Source organism: Hypanus sabinus, chromosome 19 (genome assembly GCF_030144855.1).
Source record: "Hypanus sabinus isolate sHypSab1 chromosome 19, sHypSab1.hap1, whole genome shotgun sequence".
Lineage (NCBI taxonomy): Eukaryota > Metazoa > Chordata > Chondrichthyes > Myliobatiformes > Dasyatidae > Hypanus > Hypanus sabinus.
The window spans coordinates 10,353,644-10,371,258 of NC_082724.1; positions in this window are offsets into that span (position 1 = coordinate 10,353,644).

The following is a 17,615-nucleotide window of genomic DNA, read 5'->3' on the forward strand; positions in this document are numbered from 1 at the left end:
CGGAAGTCAAGAAAAAGGCATAAAATTTATTGCCTATGATTGTTTCATTAAGTGTTACAAAAGCAGAAAAGGAACAAAAACAAGGATGTGAGAGAACAGAGAGAAAAAGCAGTTGTGGTTGCCTCATACAAAAAGTAACAGTGGCAACGAGGAAGTTTTAAACAAACCCAAAATAACTACCTACCTGTTGAAGCACAGTGAGACTTTCAAGTTTAAAAAAATTACAGCGAGAAATGGTCGAGTTAAAAAGAAACTTGCTGATAACTGTCAAGTTATATAAAGGCAGAAAACAGAAAAATTCACGGATTCATAAACAGTGAGGATTGGCAAGCATTTGGCTTTGGTGCCAAAAAAACAGAATCGACTCTGTGTGCATTAAGATTATTGCATTAAGTGGGAGACAACAAGCTGTTTGTAAAAGTAGATGCAAAGACCAAAGCCCAGCTGGATGATTGGAAGGCCAAAAGGAAAGGAAAGGAACAAAGGATTGGTCAGATGATGTTGTGGATGAGGAAACCAAGAGGAGAGATTAGATCGTAAAAGGAGCAATAAGAAAGATTAAAAGAATACTCCAGTGAACTGCAAGATCATGATGCACAGACTAGAAAGAAGAAAGACGAGGGTGACATAAGTGCTATGGAAATGGAGGAGGATAAATGAGACCTAATTTCTTGAGAAATTAGCAAATTTAGAGATACCCAGAAGAAAACTGAAGAAAACAGAAGGCAAGAAAAAGAAAGTTGAAAAAAAAGAGAAGGGATAGAGAGAAATAATGTGAGCCAGAAAGAGAAAGGCATGAAGGAACATGAGAAAGAAAAAGACAGAATGTGAGCATGAGGGAGATCGTGATGGGGATTGTGAGAGAATCAAGGGTAAGGAAAGGGAGCGCAACCTAGAAAGGGATCAAGAGTATCATAGAGAGAAATAAGCCAGGAACAGGAGAGAAGCAGGGATTGAAGTAGATCTAGAGAGAAACGCTGAAAAAGGAGAAGAAAGGTGTCCAGAGTTGTCAGAATCACTGCCTGCAGTCTCTGAGTCAACTCCGTCAACCATCACGGAGGAGGCCGCAGAACCTGAGATTGTTTTACAGACACAAGTCCCACCTGCCAGCAAAGGGTCCTCCATAGTCAGGAATGATGTTTTCCCGACAAGAGTAAGAAATCCTCCACAGTGATTAATTCTTTAAGCCTGAATGGGACAATTTAAAAAATACTATGCTGTGACCATCTATATAGTAGTTGTATTATGTAGTACACTGTGTATATAGGATAGTTGGCACGTGGCCAAATGGTTAAGGCGTTGGTCTAGTGATCTGAAGGTTGCTAGTTTGAGCCTCAGCTAAGGCAGCCTGTTGTGTCCTTGAGCAAGGCACTTAACCACACATTGCTCTGTGACGACACTGGTTCCAAGCTGTATTGGCCCTTGGACAACAACGGTGGCGTGGAGAGGGGAGACTTGCAGCTTGGGCAACTGCCAGTCTCCCATACAACCCTGCCCAGGCCTACGCCCTGGAAACTTTCCAAGGTGCAAATCCATGGTCTCTTGAGACTAACGGATGCCTATTATTTAGTATATAGGATAGAAGGTCAACAAGACACTAAGGACCTTTACAATGAACTCAATTGTCCACTGGAGGTCAATGCTAGAAGTTAGCTCAAAGCCAATAGCATAAGTGACCATCAGATGTGGAATATGCTAGGATGATGCACGATCCCCACTGCTGTCTGCATAGACTTGAACCCCCTCAGCCAGATCATCTCAAAGAGCAGATATGGGTACAGGTTTAAGAATGGAGCGACCATCAGTCAGCTCCTGTACATAAATGACGTCAAGCTGTCTGCCGGAAATGAAACTCACTGATCCACCTGACAAGGGTGTACAGCAGAGACATCGGGATGCCATTTGGACTGGAAAAGTGCAGCTGGATGTCAGTGAGAAGAGACAAACTCATCAAGACTGAAGGAGTCGAGTTACCTGAAGGCCACATACCAGGTATCCTCGCGCTGGGGCTATACGGTGTTGAGGTGCGTCCCCTGGGTGGTGGATGGGGGATCCCTCGTGTGAGGGGTGCACCGGATAATATGGAAGAAGGTGCCATGAACCACCATAGCCTAGGAGAAGGAACTCCGATTCCAAACCCGGGTAGATAGGACTCGTTAGCCTTGGATAGCAGCCTATCTAGGAGAGGGTAAACTCTGATTTCAAACCCGGGCAGGTGGAGCTCGTTAGCATGGAAGTGCCATCACCTAGGGGAAGGTGACCCCGACAGAAAACCCCTGGTCCTCCAGGTTGGGGGTTGTGCAATGGGCTAACAACCCCATTCACGTAAAACAGGCAATTGTTACAGAAACCGTCAACAGATTGTCAACCACTAACCCAGATCTCGGGAAAAGCAGGGCCCCATTCAGGAGGCTGATGACGCGCTGCAACCAAACCCGTCAGGAAGCTGCAGGGCTGACAACCCTCCTTCACCCGAGGAAAACCATAATGGAGGTTCCAAAGCTGCTCTGACAGAAGAAATCTATCCTAATCGGAACATGGAATGTGAGATCGCTTTGGGAGACAGGTAGGTGCGCACAGGCAATGAAGGAAATGAACCAATACCACCTCACACTCCTGGGCATGTGCGAAGCAAGGTGGAATACTTTTGGTGAGACCAAACTGCAGAAGGGAGAAACTCTGCTCTATTCCGGCAAAGAAAAAGAGGAAGACCCGCATGAGGCTGTTGTGGCCCTGATGTTGTCCAAAGAAGCAGCCAGAAGATTGATAGAATGGGAACCAATGTCCGACTGTATCTTCACAGCCAGGTTCGAGTCCAGATTCCAGAAGTTATCCATTATCCTGTGCTATACCCCAACTAACAACGCAGAGGAAGAAGAAGTAGTTGGAAAGGTACCTAAGCAAGATATGTTGATCGTCATGGGAGATCTGAATGCCAAAGTAGGCAGCGATAACACTGGCAGGGAGAGAGAGATGGGCCAGAATGGTTTGGGGAATATGAATGAAAATGGAGAACTCCTTACCGACTTCTGTGCCTTCAATGAACTGACCATTGGAGGTACCCTCTTTCCCCACCGACGCTGCCACAAGATAACCTGGGTCTCACCTGACCATCAAACAGAGAACCAGATTGATCATGTCATAGTCCGCCAGTGCTGGAGAAGTTCATTGCAAGATGCAAGAGCCAAAAGAGGAGCAAATATTGGATCTGACCACCATTTGGTTGTTGCAAAGCTGAAGATGAAGCTGTCAGCCAAGAAAAAGCAACAGAACACGCGAATAAAGTTTGATGTTAGAAGACTACAGACGGAAGAGAACAAGAAAGATTTCCACATCGCCTTGCAAAACCACTTTGGGGCTTTTCAAATAGAGGAACAAGATGAGAGAACAGCGGATCACGCCTGGATTACCTTCAAGCAGGCCACTGTAGGAGCCTACGAAGAAGTACTGGGAAGACCACCAGTCAACAGTAAACCTTGGATCAGGGACGAGACATGGCAGAAGGTGGAGGAGAGGAAAAACTCAAACAGGAGTTGAATCAGGCCAGAACCCGGCAACAGAAACAACTGGCCACCAACAGGTACAGCGAGATGGCCAAGGAGGTGAAGAAACAGCTCAGAAAGGACAAGAGGTCATACTTCAATGAAACAGCAGAGCAAGCAGAAACAGTGGCCAGTAAAAGGGACCTCAAGGCACTCTACAGGACAACTAAACTTTTGAGAGGGAAGAAAAGCAATTTCAACAGACCAGTTAGAGACAAGGCAGGCCATCTGCTCACTTCAGTTGAAGATCAGCTGGCGAGATGGAAGGAACACTTCCAGGAAGTATTGAATAGACCACCACCACAGAACCCACCTGACCTGGAGCCTGGAGACCCACTCAACATCAATATAGTTGAAATCACCAAGCAAGAAATTCGAAAAGCCCTGAAAAGCCTGAAGAACGGCAAGACTGCTGGAGAAGACAACATTCCTGCAGAAGCATTGAAAGAGGGTGGAGAGGTTATGGTGGACCATTTGCATATACTGCTGAATTTGATATGGAGAACAGGAGAGATCCCATCAGATTGGAAGAAGGTACCTTCTTGTGAAGCTGCCAAAATCTGGAGATCTTTCACTGTGTGGCAAGTGGAGGGGGATCACCTTGTTGTCCATTCCTAGCAAAGTTCTCACCAGGGTTATCTTGGAGTGGATGAAAGACGCCATTGACCAGAGACTTAGAGATGAGCAGGCAGGGTTCAGGAAAGAGAGATCATGCATTGACCAGATAGCTACACTTAGAGTCATTGTGGAGCAGACAATAGAATGGCAAACTCCACTATATGTGTGTTTTATTGATTTTGAGAAGGCATTTGACAGCCTGGACAGAAAGTTAATGTGGAGCATCTTACGACACTATGGTGTACCGGAAGAGATGGTGAATATCATCAAGCAGTTTTATGATGGCTTCTCATGCAGGGTCATCCACGATGGGAGACTGTCTGAAGAGTTCCTGGTCACTACTGGAGTCAGACAGGGATGCCTGCTGTCGCCTCTACTTTTTCTTGTGGTACTTGACTGGGCTACAAGAACAGCCTGTGCTGGCTCAGAGAGAGGCATCCAGTGGTCATTAACAGGGAAATTGGAAGACCTGGCATTTGCAGATGATCTCGCTCTTCTTTCACACCGGGTTCAAGATATGCAGAAGAAAGTAGATTCCTTGGGAGAGACCTCACAGCGAGTAGGCCTTAAGATCAGTCAGGAGAAGACCAAAGTTCTACGCATTAATAACAAACAAGAGGAGCCATAATGGATTGAAGGACAAATAGTTGAAGATGTAGACAAATTCACCTACCTCGGAAGCAAAATCAGTAAATCAGGAGGTACAGATGAGGACATCAGAGCAAGGATTGGAAAAGCCCAACATGCCTTTACAATCCTGCGACCTGTTTGGAGATCTACGGCCATCTCTGTCAAAACTAAGCTCCGTATATTCAGGTCCAATGTGAAAGCCATCCTGCTATATGGATCCGAAACATGGAGAATCACTAACACCAGCTACAACATGATCCAGACCTTTCTCAACAAATGCCTCCGGCAGATCCTCCGCCTCAAGTGGTACAACAGAGTGTCAAACCTAGACCTATGGAAGAGAGCAAACCAAGAGCACGTTGTATTCCAGATAAGGAGGCGGAAGTGGAGATGGGTCGGCCACACCTTGAGGAAGAGCCAGTCGAACGTCACTCGACAATCACTCGAATGGAATCCACAAGAAAAGAGGAGGTCGCCCAAAGCAAACCTGGAGGCGTTAGGCTTTTGGATGAACTGAAAGCCGCCGGACAGACTTGGGAGACTGCAAGAACATCTGCTAGAGATCGCAGGAAGTGGAGGACTTCTGTTGAGGCCCTATGCCCCACAAGGAGCGAAAAGGATTAAAGATGAGATGGTGACACCCAGGGACTTAAAGTTACCGACCCTCTCCACCTCAGCCTGTGAGGGAGAACTTTAGAGGTTCCCAGAAAACCATTCATCAGGAAGATCTGGTAATTTAGCAGGCTTACTGTGGTCCCCTTGCCAAGAGACTTTCAGATTTGCATGTAGTAAGGAGCAGTTCTGTGACTGAAATGCAAAGCTAGTAAAGTGCTGAGATAAAGTATAAAGACTCCCTCTTTTTGTAGCATGTACATTGAAATGTTGAAAGACACTGTACAGTGAAATGCGTCATTTGCATCAAAGACCAACACAGTCCTAGGATGAGCTGGGCAGGGGGGCAGCCCGCAAGTGTCCACATGACTCTGGCACCAACATAGCAAGCCCACAACTTACTAACCCGTATGTTTTTGGAATGTGGGAGGAAACCAGAGCTCCCGGACGAAACCCATGCTGACACGGACAGAATATATAAACCCCTTACAGACGGTGTCGGGAAATGAACTCCAGTCACTGGCACTCTAAAGCGTTTTGTTAGCCACTATATACACAGGTGTGCCATGGTAGTGTAGCACTTGGTGTTACGTCATTACGTCTTGGGGCATCAGAGTTTGGAGTTCAATCCCCACGTTGTCTGTAAGGAGTTTGTACATTCTCCCCGTGAACGCATGGGTTTTCTCCGGCTGCCTTGCTTTCCTCCTACAGTACAGAGATGGACTGATTAGTAGGTTAATTGGTCTTGTAAATTGTTCTGTGATTTGGCTCAGATTAAAATAGGTCGGTTTGCTGGGCAGTGCAGCTTGTTAAGCTGGAACGGCCTGTTCTGCACTGTACATCTAAATAAAAAATAATTACATTTCTGCACAACCTTGTTGTTTCTGGACCTTGAGGACTGCTCGTGGTTGTGCCCTTTGACGTGGCAGTTCTGAGAAACACAAATTGGAAGCCCAGATAATAACACCACTTCTAGTCTGTCTCTTTGCATGCAGATTTCAAAGAGCAGTGACCTTGCCAAGAATGCAACTTCTTTTACAATGCACAGTTACAAACGTCTCTTTATTATTGCACAGAGCTACACTCGATATAGAGCAAGCTGGCATGATAAATTAAACAATTTCTTGAAATGTGGTCAGTTGTGTCTCTGAATCTCAAAGCTGTGGGACCAAATCCCACTCCAGCGGCTGTTCTTGCCTGACCTTCCATTGCAGAACTATGGGAATGCCGCACTAATATGTGATGTTAGACAAGGTGGATAAAAAAAAAATCACTGCATTATATCTAACGATCAAGCAGGGTCTTGACCAATATTAATTCCTCATCTTGAAAACAAATTATTTGGTTTCTGACCAAATTGTTGTGGAGACATAGAACATAGGGCACACAACATGGAATATAGAACATAGAATGTAGATTTTTGAATGTGTTTCAGATTTTTCAATTTTCCCTTCATTTAATCTACTCTTTCATTTCTTCTACCAAAGTGCATGATAAAGAATTCCAACAGATTTGTCAGGCAGAATTTTCCCTTGAGGAAACCATGCTGACTACGGCTTATTTTATCATGTGCTTTCAAGAACCCCGAAACCACATCCTTAATAATTGACTCCAACACCTTCCCAACCACTGAGGTCAGACTAACTGGCCTATTATTTCCTTTCTTCTGCCTCTTTCCCTTCTTGAAGTGTGGAGTGACATTTGTAATTTTCCATTCCTCTGGAACCATGCCAGAATCAATTGATTCTTGAAAGATTGTTACTAAAACATCCACAATCTCTTCAGCACTTCTTTCAGAACCCTGGGGTATACACCATCAGGTCCCATGTGAGTTGTCTACCTCCAGTCCTTTCAGCTTCCCAAGAACTTTCTATCTGGTAATGGCAATTTCACATTCTTCTACCCTTAACACTCAAACCTCTGACATACTGCTAATGTCTTCAAAGGTGACGTCTGACACAGAATACTTATTCACTTTGTCCACCATTTCCTTGTCCTCCATTACTATCTCTGCAGCATCAATTTTAGGGGTCCGATATCTATTCTCACCTCTCTTTTCCACTTCATGTATCTGAAGGAACTTCTGGTGTCCTCTTTAATAGTATTGGTGCACTTACCTTCATATTCCATCTTTTCCTTCTTTATATCTTTTTTTACTGGAGACGTTTGAGGATTCATCTTGTTGAATACACTAGAAAGAACTGGTGGATGTGGGGTATTTGGATTTTCAGAAGGCTTTTGATAAGGTCTCACAGAGGAGGTCATTTATTAAGGGTGGAGCACAGAGAAGCTGGTTAGATTGAGCACTGGATATCAGGCAGACAGCAAAGAATGGGAATGAAAGACTCTTCTCAGCATGGAAGTGTGTGAAGTGGTGGGATAATACAGGGACAGATGCTTGGGGCCCAGTGGTTCAGAATCAGAATCAAATTTAATATCACTGACATATGTTGTGAAATTTATTTTTATGATACCTAATACTAAAAACTCTAAATTACAGTAAGAAATATAATATGTATATATTAAAAAGTTAAATTGAATAAATAGTGCCAAAAGAGAGAAAAAAATGAAAAAGCACTGAGGTAGTGTTCATGAGTTTAACGTCCATTCAAAAGTCTGATGGCAGAGGGGAAGGAGCTATTCCTGAATCACTGAGTGTGTTCCTTCAGGCTCCTGTACCTCCTTCCTGATGGTAACAATGGGAAGAGGGCATCTCCTAGGTGATGGGTAGGGTTCCTTAATAATGGATTCTGTCTTCTTGAGGCATTGCTTCCTGAAGATGTCCTGGATGCTACAAAGGCTCGTGCCCATAATGGAGCTGACTGAGTTCACAACTTTCTGCAGCTTCTCTCCATCCTGTGCAGTAGCTCCCTCACCCTCCCTACCAAATGGTGATGCAACCTGTTAGAATGCTTTTCCTGGTACATCTATAGAAATTTGCAAGCGTCCTTGGTGACATACCAAATCTCTTCACACTCCTAATGAAATATAGCTGCTGTCTTGCCTTCTTCGAAGCTGGTTCATGATCTATATCACATTTCCAAGTTAATCAATTATCTAAAATCAGACGGAATTGTGACCAGGAGAAGAATATAAAGTTGCTACAATGTGATGTAGAAAAACTTCATGAGTTGGCAAGGACATGGCAGATGTAATATAACATGGAAATATGTGAAGTAATTTACTTTCATGTACAAAAAAAAAATAATGAAGATGTTTTAAATGGTGAGAGTTCAGGTGAGTGTTAACATTCAAAGGGATGATGCTAAAATAGGTGGTATTCCAGACAGTGAAAGAGATGATCAAGAATTACAGTGGTATCTTAGTAATCAGGTAATTGGGCCAAGGAGTGGCAAATGGAGTTTAATTTGGCTAAGTGTAAAGTGTTGCACATTGGAAAGTCAAAAAATCAAGATAGGACCTAAACAGTGAATGATAGAGCCCTGGAATGGAAGGCCCTTGGGGTTCAGGTACATTTCCCTGAAAATGGGTTCACACTGTAGGTAGACAGGGTGACAAAGAAGACTTTTGGAATCTGGCCTTCATTAGTCAGGGCAACGAGCACAGAAGTTGGAAGGATATGTTCCAGTTGTATAAGATGTTGATGGGGGCATACTATTATGTTCCCTGGGTTTGTGAATCGGCGAGATTGGAGTTTGAGGCCTAACGTTTGGGGTCCTATCATCAATGAGTCTGGTGTTCAAGACCTGGTGTTCAGTGATTGGGGGGGGGGGGGGTGAGTCCTGTGGTTGATGCTGTGAGGCAAGGCCCGAGGGTCGAATTGGAAGACAGTAAGTCAAGATCCATTGGCTGATGCCCCAGCTCTGTGAATCTCTATGAGTCGCCGGGGTAGTTGAAGGCCCAATGTCTGCATGTCCAAGTCTGAATCAGAGTCCACCTGAATATGACCTTTCTTGGGGGTTCGAGGACTGTGTAAGTGCATGGGTGGCAGGGAGGAACGGTACTTGTTTAGCTGTTAGTGCGTTGTTGCCTGCTGTGTTCTGTGTTGTTCTGCCGAGCATCGTGGGCACTCTATGTTTCTGCTGGAATGTATGATGACTCCCACAGCGCACCCTTGGGTGTGTTGGTTGTTAATGCAAGCGGCACACTTCACTGCATTTTTCGATGTTCGTTCATTCATCTGATATGTGCTGTGTCGTATGATGTAGGCGATAATGGTCCAACCATGACCACGACTGTTCTTGGCAAGTTTTTCTACAGAAGTGGTTTGCCATTCCCTTCTTCTGGGCAGCTTTTTCTACGTACACTTGATAAGCAAACATGCAACTTGAGTCTTGAATCTCAGAGGGTCAAGCAGCATCTGCGAAGGTAGAGGGAGGGTGACCTTTGGGGTCATGACCCTGCCAAATCACTCTCTTCTCCACAGATGCTGACTTAAGCCAGCAGTTTGCTTCCTGCGACTGAATCCTCACATCTCCATTAATCTGAGGCACTGCGTCAGGCTGACATAATAAATTTCATATCATATCTGTGAAGAACGGGGAAGTTGGCTCTGCTATCTTGGCCAATATTTGGTTGCAAACCACACCAGCTAAAAGCAGCTTATCTGCTCATTCTTCATGAAAACTTACTTCATCTGAGAAGGGAGTTTCCTGTGTTATGGAAGTGCATGGGTTGCTTTGGTGGCTGGTGCTTGCTTCAGGAAATCCTGACTCTGTGAAATATCGATTTCTTTCTAACTTGCCGCGTACAGAGCAATTGTACCAATGCTGAAGGATCAACTTTATTCTCCATATACACTTACAAGAATGATATGGAGTGTTGCCACGATGTGCAACGAAAAACAACATTCAGCAATTATAAAGAAAAAAGTATTATATAAAAATAAAGCTAGAATTAGGAATATTGTATAAAAATGTGCATTAATACCTTGCTGTCCACACTGAGGTCAGCTAATCTGTGATTGACTGGAGAACATCTTGGAAACTTCTTAGAGTCATAGAGCACGGCTCTTCGGCCCATTCAGTTCATGCTGACCATCTGACACACATTAATGCTTATCCTAGTTTATTTCCTCCACATTCCGATTAACTTCACCCCCCCATCCCTTCTGTTCTCTACCACTAATTCCACAAACACACCCGAGGGTGCGGAGGGTAATTAACCTATTGACCTGCGTGCCGTCGAGGGGGTGGGGGAGCACACACACTCACAAGGAGAGCGTGCAACCTCCACGCAGATGACGCCTGAGGTCAGGATTGAGCCCAATGCGGCTGTGGGTTAGCACCATCACCGTGTTGCCCATTGTAAGCTAGTAAACTGGTTTACTATTTCACTTGCACCGAGGTGCAGTGAAAAATATTGTTTTACATGCCATCCACACACACACGCACGCACGCATGCACGCACACACACACATAATAAAAAAAATCTCTGCAATGCCTTTTCATGTAGTGTTGAGACTTTATAAAGCACTGGTGAGGCCTCACTTGGAGTACTGTGAGCAGTTTTGGGCTCCTTATCTTAAAAAGGATATGTTGACATTGGAGAGGGTTCAGAAGACGTTCATAAAACTGATTCCAGAATTGAATGGCTTGTCACACAAAGAGCGTTTGATGGCTCTGGGCCGGTATTCACTGGAATTCCAAAGAATGAGAGGTGACCTCATTGAAACCCGATGAATGGTCTCAGTGGACTAGTTGTGGAGAGGATGTTTCCTGTAGTGGGAGATTCTAGGAATCTGTGGAACTTGTCGCCACAGTCAGCTGCGGAGGGCAAATGTTTAAGGCAGAAGCTGATAGATTCTTGATTGGTCAGGGTATGTAGGGGTACAGGGAGAAGGCAGGAGATTGGGGCTGAGAGGAAAAATGGATCAGACGTGATGAGGAGGTGGAGCAGAATTGACGGGTCAAATGGCCTATTTCTGCACCTCTGTCTTATGGTCTTATCATTCATAAGTCATTGTGTCAAGTTGTGTGCTGCTACGTTCCTTGGCCAGTCATGTGGTCCCCTGGGTGTTGAGGTAGCACAAGGGAAATCAATATCAGAATGCGTAACGAGATGTTACAGTTATAGAGAACCACAATCTTGTGATGGAGGCACCATCACTGAGAATGTAATGCTGAGGTTTCGGAAAGCATTAGTCAGACTGCAATTAGTGTATTGTGAGCAGTTTTGGCCTTTGTGTCTAAGAAAGAAGATGCACGCATTGGAGATGGTCCAGAGGAGATTCATGAGAATGATTTCGGGAATGGAAAGCTTACGTATGAGGAGTGTCTGACAGCTCTGGGGCTGTACTTGCCAGAGCTTAGAAAAATGAATTCCCCCACCCCCCTCATTCTTCTGCATTACAGCACATCCAAGCCCAGAGCCATCAAACCCATGGAGTAATGAAAGGCCTAATTAAAATCAATAATAATTCAATATTATTTTGAATAAAGACAGAGAGGATGAGGAGAGGGTGAAGAGGAGAATTACCAAGTGCTGTCTGGATTAGAGAGCATGTCTTATGAGGACGAGTCGAGCGAGCTAGGGTGGAGAGGTGAATGAGAAGTGACCTGATAGAGGTGTATAAGATGGTAAGAGGCATGGATAGAGTAGACAGTCAGCACTGTTTTCCTAGGGCAGAAATGCAGAAGTAGTTAATACTTCAAACTCTAAATCCTTTAATCTTCAATGAAGCCAATTAAATTAAAAGAGAAAACTGAACGTAATAAAATCGGTACGCAGATCAAGTTCTTATTGCCGAAGAGACATAGTAACCTTTTATACATGAGAACAAAGTTAATCAGCATCATTATCATTATGTGCCATGTTGTATAACGTGGGCGATCATGGTCTCTGTGACCAGTCTCCGTGACCATTGCAGGCTTCTGCAAATTTTTCAACAGATGCAGTTTCCTTCTTCTGGGCAGTGTCTTTACAAGACGGGTGACTCCCAGCCATTATCAATATCCTTCAGAGATTGTCTGCCTGGCGTCAGTGGTCACATAAGCAGGACTTGTGATATGCACCGGCTGCTCGTACGACCATCCCCCACCGGCTCCCATGGTTTCATGTGACCCTGATCCAGGGGGCTAGGCAGGTGCTACACCTTGCCCAAGGGTGACCTGCAGTCTATCGGAGGGAAGAGCACCTTCCACCTCCTTTGGTAGAGACCTATCGCCACCCCACCACCCAGGGTTAATACTAGAGAACATAATTTTATGGTGATTGGAGGAAAGTATAGGGAGATGTTAGCGGTATTATTTTTACACAGAGGGTGCTGGGTGTGAGGAACGCACTGCTGAGTTTAGTGGTAGTGATCGAAAGATTGGGGACCTCTAACAAACTCTTAGTTAGGACCATTGATGAAGGAAAAATGGAGGGTTATGTGGGAGGGAAGTGTTAGATTGATCTTGGAGTAGGGTAAAAGGTCAGTAGAATTTTGAAGAGCCTGTATTGTACTGTTTTATGCTTTATGGTCAATGCTCTATGCCTGGAGCCAGAGGAAGTGGGCAATGCAATGCCTAAGATAAGCACTTTGCACTGGCATTCACTAATGAGAAGGATCTGGGTGATTTTGAGATCAGTGTAGCCAATATTAAGGAGGAGGAGTTGGATTTCTTGAAATACATTGTTGAATAATCCCTGGGGCCTGATGGAGTCTTTTCCAGAATACTGAAGGAGGCATGGGAGGAGATTGCTGGGGCCTTGATCTTGGCATCCTCTTTAGTCCCAGAAGACAGGAGATCAGCCGATGTTGTTTCTTTAAGGACAGACCAGGAAATTATAGGCCAGTGAATAGAAGCAGAATTGTTGAAAAAGATTATTGGGACAGGACTTACCTGCATTTGGATAAGTATGGATATATTAGAACAGAGGTTCCCAACCTTTTTTACGCCATGGATCCCTACCATTAACCAAGGGGTCTGTGGACACCATGTTAGGAAGTCCTGTGTTAGAGAAAATTAGCATGGTTTGGAGGGGAGAGGTCCTGTCTTACAAATATGATTGAGCTTTTTCTGTAGGTGACAAAAATGATTGATCGGAGTGGGGTAGAAGACGTTGCCTACATAGTGCTTAATAAAGCGTTTGAGGCAAGTAAAGCAGGCGAGGCACCATTTGTGGAGACAGAAACAGAGGATAAAGACAAAGGTTAGTTTTATTTGTCACATATACATTGAAACGTCAAAACGTGCAGTGAAATGTGCTGTTTGCATCAAATCAAATCGGTGAGGGTTGTGCTAGGGGCAGCCCCCAGATGTTGCCACGTTTCTGGTGCCAATATAGCGTGCCCATCCACGTCCTCGGACTGTGCGAAGAAACCGAAGCACCTGGAGGAAACCTGCATGGGCATGGAGCGAATGTAAAAGAAACTCCTTCCAGACAGTGGCAGGAATCGATCCCTGATCGGTGATTGCTGGCGCTGTAATGCGATTGCGTTAACTGCTAACTCATGTGCCACACCGTACCGTGAACAGTTATTGGTTCAGTTTAAAGACTCTGGTGTCCTGATCAATACTCACCTCTCAATCAAAATCACTGAAACAGATTGCAGGGTTTCCTTGAGTTACAGATGGCTTGACTTATGAAAATCTGACTTTGCCAAATCTCCCTATATACCTAGAAGCACTGTTCAAGCCAAGTGTTTTTGAGCCAGTGATAATAAAAGTTTTATGATTTTTGTTAATGTCTGGATAGAGAATATGTTCCTCTAGTGTTATTATGGAATTGGTGGTGTCTGTTCATTGTGTCCGATGATGACAGGAACTCTGTGCAGGGAATTTTTTAAAGTGAAAAAGCCATTGCACTGGGGCAGTTCCACTCTCTCAACCTCAGAAGTCCAAGTCTAGTGGTACGAACAAGCATCACAAACTGGGGTCTTCCGTGGTGACAGTGGATGACCATGACATCGTCTGCACCTTGTCCTATCCTTCGCTCTCCACGGAGCGTTGCAGTACCGCCTTCCTGGCCATTGGATCTCACTGTAATCTCATCTGTTCCACCCACCGGAGCTGACTTTGCATGCTAGGACAGGCATGGCCCTATCTCGCTGGGGTACGAGACACGCCAGCTAACCTCACTTGGTTTAGCCCGCCTGTCAAAGTGGTGGACCAGGGTGTGGTCACCTGCAAACAGCTACTTGGAGCCACTGGTGAGAGCTGAGTGTCCAGGAACAGATACAACAAGCCCCCTCACCAGAGACGCTACCCCTTCCTTAACACCTCATTGGTATTGGTAATGGTTTATTACTGTCACATGTACAAAATAGCGAGGAAAGCTTGTGCTGCATACAGTTCATAATTACACAGTGCATTGAGCTGGAATAAGGTAAAACAATAACATTGCAGAATAAAGTGTAAAAGCTACAGAGAAAGTGCAGGGTAGGGAACAATAAAGTTCCTGATCATTGGGGCGGCACGCTAACAGGGCAGCTGGCGTAACGTTATTACAGCTTCAGCGACCCAGGCTCCATTTCATCGCTGTCTTTAAGGATCTCCCCATGACTGCTTGGGTTTCCTCCAATTGCTCTGGTTTCCTTCCACATTCCAAAGGGTTAGCAGCAACACACACAAAACATAGCGTCTCTGGAAGTGAATGAACAGTCGACATTTCAGGCCGAGGTCCTTCATCAGGAGTGAAGGGTTGGTATTTGGGCGGTGTGGACTCATTGGGCTGAAAGGGCCAACATGTGTATCTCTGTATTAAACTAAAGTAATGAGGTAGATCTGAGAACGGTGGGAGAGAAACTGGCATTGAACCTGTGCCGTGTTTTGGGGGATTATTTAATGAAATGGAAGTGTATGTACAGCAATATAGTGTGCGTTACTATAGGAAGATTAAAGGCAGCTGCTAGTGGACTGGCACTGGACTTCAAGGTGAATGGTCCTGTGTTCGAATCCGGCCGGATCCCTGCACGCTTTCCATCTGTGCTGGGTTGAGTGTTGAGCTGGCAACTTGGCCTCATAAGAAACAGGCAAAATCCTAAAGAAACGGCAAGATTGCTGCACATTGTGCCAGGAGGCATGGGGAGGAATAACAACAGAAAGCATGTTTCTGATTTATTGGGATGTTAGTCCTTGGGTGGTTCTGAAGACTGGAATCCTTATGAATCTGAAGGCTTCTTGGACTTGCTTATTATTATTACATCACTGTCTATAGGGAACTTCCTGATTTTAAAATGGCTATCTGGTTGTCCTAGATTTCAACATTCTCACAGATGCTGAAATTGTATATGTCTGTGAGGACATGAAGCAAGCAACAAGTATGTATTTTTTCAATTCCCTGAGAAATTTCTCAAGCCATCACTTTTGACTTCTAATGATCTATTTACTCCAAAATTCAGTCTGTTGTCATGACAATAAATCTTGTATAAATGGTTGCCAGCAGGAGTTTAGCAAGTATTGACATCTCACAATTATAAATCATTGTTTGCTTTGTAACGTGGATTAAAGCCGCGCTTTCATTTTATCCTAATCTCATTAAACAAACAAACATTTTTTTAAAAAAGGCTTCTTGTTAATTTTCCTGGAAGGGACTCAGTAACCACAGATTTCCAAGAACATTATCATTCCTGGAATATTTATTGTACAAAGCCACCTGCGAGGGAACTTGGTTGCAGTCTCTCTCATTGGCTGATAACAGTCAGGCGAAGGGTATAGTTCTGTGGGAAAGGGTTGCAGCTTGGTGGGAGGATAGTGGTGGAGGGAAGGAAAGGAGATGGGAATTAGGATGCCAAGGATCACTAGTAGAAGTTTTACTCTGCACCCGACCAGTGGTAATTTGAATCCTGGAGTTCTCGGTTCAACCCGAAGAACCATCAGACACTTGAACCAAAGGGGATAGCTTCACCCTATCACTGAACTGTTCCCACAAGCTATGTACTCACCATCAAGGACTCTTTCTCATGTTCTCCATAAGACCATATAGGAGCAGAAGTAGGCCATTTGGCCCATCAAGCTTAGTCCACCGTTCAATCATGGGCTGATCCAATTCTTCCAGTCATCCCCACTCCCCCACCTTCTCCCCATACCCTTTGATGCCCTGGCTAATCAAGAACCTAACTATCTCTGCCTTACATACACCCAATGACTTGGCCTCCACAGCCACTCGTGGCAACAAATTCCACAGATTTAGGACACCCTCTAACTAAAGCAATCTCTCAGCACCTCTGTTCTAGATGGACGTCCTTCAATCATAAGTCGTGCCTTCTTGTCCTAGACTCCCATGACATGGGAAATAACTTTGCCATATCTAATCTGTTCAGGCCTTTTAACATTTGGAATGTTTCTATGAGACCCCCACCCTCATTCTCCTGAACTCCAGGGAATACAGCCCAAGAGCTGCCAGACGTTCCTCAGATGGTAACCCTTTCATTCCTGGAATCATTCTTGTGAATCTTCTCTGAACCCTCTCCAATGTCAGTATATCCTTTCTAAAATAAGGAGTCCAGATCTGCACACAATACTCCAAGTATTCTCGATATTTATTGCAAATTTATTTATTATTAATCTCTTTCTGTATTTGCACAGACTGTTGACTCTTGCACACTGGTTGGTTGTCTTGTTGTGTGGCCTTTCACTGACTCTGCTGTGTTTCTTATATTCACTCTGAATTCCAACAGGAAAATGAATCTCAGGGGTTGTTTAGGTTGGCATTTATGTACTTCGATAATAAATGAAGGGGATGCTAGAAAAACGGCTCTGTTCTTCTCCCCCCTTCCTCTGGGTCTGGTAAAGGTATACTTACAATTGTTTATGGGATCTTGCTGTGCCCACGTGGTGTGACACTGCCTGAGGACTACAGCAACTGTGTGGTGTTCTGGGATGTCCTGAATGGGATGCGTGAGGCGCTATCTAATTTCACACCTTGCCTTTTCCTAGGTGGACACAGTCAGTGGTCAGCCAGCAGCATCAGCCCCATAAAGCGGTTGCTTATCCACAGGACATGGTATGGAATTCCAGCCACTCTGTGGTAGCTCTGACATTCTCCCATCACCCCTCTGTGTTCTCTCTCTCTGCCTTCCTGCTCTATTTTTTGATTCCCCATGCTGGTTACCCACCCATCCTTTCTCTTTCCCCACCAGCCCATCTGGAGCTGCTCCTCCTCCCCTTTCATCCCAGGGTCCACCCTCCTCTCCGTTCAGATTGCTTCTTCTTCAGCCCTTCCATCTATCTCCTCCCAACTTCGCTCTTCATCTCCCTTCCCCTCCACCACCCACCTTCCCCCTCATCCAGTCTCACCCTTCACCTGCAAGCTGGTACTCCTTCA